The following is a 2,556-nucleotide window of genomic DNA, read 5'->3' on the forward strand; positions in this document are numbered from 1 at the left end:
AGGTTGCAAGGCAGCTTATAGACTAAGATAGACTAGGAAGAAGGAAGAGGCCATCCACTTCTCAAAAAATTGGCCAGAGAAGACCTTATGAATAGCAGAGAAACAGTGTCTGAAATATTACTGGGTAACTTTATGAATAGCCTGAAAAGACTGTCTGATACAGTTGAGAAAGATGAGCCCTTGGGTCGGAAGGCACACTCAAAATACAACTGGGAAAGAGGTGTCTCATCAGAGTGAAACCAACCTTACTGATATGCATGAAGTAAATCTTTTGGGACTTCCATTTACTGACAGGGGATGACACAAATCGAGGAGAAACAGCTGCAAATATCTATTAATAATAAGAACATGGAATGTAAGATATATGAATCTAGAAAAATTAGAAGCTGTCAAAAATGAAATGGAATGCCGAAAGATTGATGTCCTAGGCATTTGTGAGCTGAAATGGACAAGTTTGGGACATTTTCAATCGGACAACCATATGATCTACTATGCCAAGAATGACAAATTGAAGAGGAATGGTGTGGCACTCATCATCACAAAGGATGTTTCAAGATCTGTACTGAAGTACAATGCTGTCAGTGATTGGATACTATCCATACAAAGAAGAATCATTATACTATAATTATTCAAATTTATGCACCAACTACCAAAGTCAAAGGTGAGAAAATTGAAGATTTTTATCAACTTCTGCAGTCTGAAGTTGACCAAACATGCAATCATGATGCTTTAATTATCACTGTGACTGGAATGCAAAAGTTGGAAACAAGAAGAATCACTGGTAGTTGGAAAATTTGGTATTGGTGACAGAAATAACACTAGAGATCACATGATAGAATTTTGCAAGACCAACGGCTTGTTCATTGCAAATACCTTTTTTCAACAGCACAAACAGTGGCTATACATGTGGACTTCACCAGATGGAGTTCATAGGAACCAGATTGACTACATCTGTAGCAAGAGGTGATGGAGAAGCTCAGTATCTGCAGCCAATACCAAGCCAGGAGCTGATTGTGGAATAGACCATCAACTGCTCATATGCAAGTTCAACTTGAAGTTGAAGACAATTAAAACAAGTCCATGAGAGCTAAAGTATGATCTGGAATATATCCCTCATGAATTTAGAGGCCATCTAAAGAATAGATTTGATGGACTGAACACCAATGACTGAAAATCAGAAGAATTGTGGGATGACATCAAGAATATCATCCATGAAGAAAACAAGAAATCATTAAAAAGATGAGAAAAGACAAAAATGGATGACAGAAGAGACTCTGAAACTTGCCCTTGCATGGAGAGTAGCTAAAGCAAATGGAAGAAATGACAAGATAAAAGAACTGAAGATTTCAAAGAGCAGCTTGAGCAGACAAAGACAATTACTATAATGAAATGTGCAAAAACCTGTAGTTAGAAAACTAAAAGGGAAGAACAAGCTCAGTATTTTTCAAGCTGAAAGAACTGAGGAAAAAGTGTAAGTCGTGAGTGGCAATATCTAGTAGCATGGTGCCTAAGGCACTTGACTGCTAACCAGAAGGCTGGCAGTTCAAACCCACCAGCCACTCCTTGAAGGAAGGTTGGTAAATCTACTTCCATAGTGATATTGCCTTGGAAACCCAAGGAGGGGTCACTATGAGTCAGCTCCGACTCAGAGGCACATAACAACAACAAAAACAACAACATGGGCAAAATATTGAATGATGTAGGAAGCAAGAAAAAAAAGATGGAAGGAATACTCAGAGTCACTGTACCAAAAAGAATTGGTCAATCTTCATCCATTTCAAGAGGAGGCATATGATCAAGAACCAATGTTACTGAAGGAAGAAGTTGAAACTGTACTGAAGGAACTGGGGAAGAACAAGGGTCTAGGAATTGACTGAATACTCACTGAGATGTTACAACAAATTGATGCCCCTCAGGAGGCATTCAGTTGGCTATGCCAAGAGATTTGGAAGACATCTACCTGGCCAACTGACTGGAAGATACGCGTATTTGTACCCATTCCAAAGAAAGGTGATCCCACAGAATGTGGAAATTATCGAAGAGTCAACCCCAGGGTTACAGGTGAGGAGAGACAACGCAGGGACACCCAGAGTAGCAGGCCGGAAGAGCAGGAGAAGGGATAAAAGCCTTGAACCTGGACAGAAGAGCAATCAGCTGAAGGGATTAGCTGAGGAGGGGAAACAAAGGCCCGCCCAGAGTAGCAGGCCAGAAGAGCAGGAGAAAGGGGATAAAAGCCTTGAACCCGGACAGAAGAGCAGTCAGACCCAGGGTTACAGGTGAGGAGAGACAACTCAGGGACGCCCAAAGAAGCAGGCCAGAAAAGCAGGAGAAAGGGGATTAAAAACCAGGAAGCCAGATTGAGGAACAGTCAGTCACAGGGACCCAGGTGGGGGTGATATGAGAGGTCTCCAACAGCAGGACAAACTTGTCTGTCAGTTTGTCCTACTGTGGTGACATGTAGATGTGAGTTTTGAGGCTGAGCCTCTGGTGTTTAAAACCCAGAGAGATGCACCTGGTGCACAGGTAACAGCCCAGCTTATAGACTGAGACAGACTA

Source organism: Orycteropus afer, unplaced genomic scaffold (genome assembly GCF_000298275.1).
Source record: "Orycteropus afer afer isolate SDZICR_OR568_19922 unplaced genomic scaffold, OryAfe1.0 scaffold00595, whole genome shotgun sequence".
Taxonomy (NCBI): Eukaryota; Metazoa; Chordata; class Mammalia; order Tubulidentata; family Orycteropodidae; genus Orycteropus; species Orycteropus afer.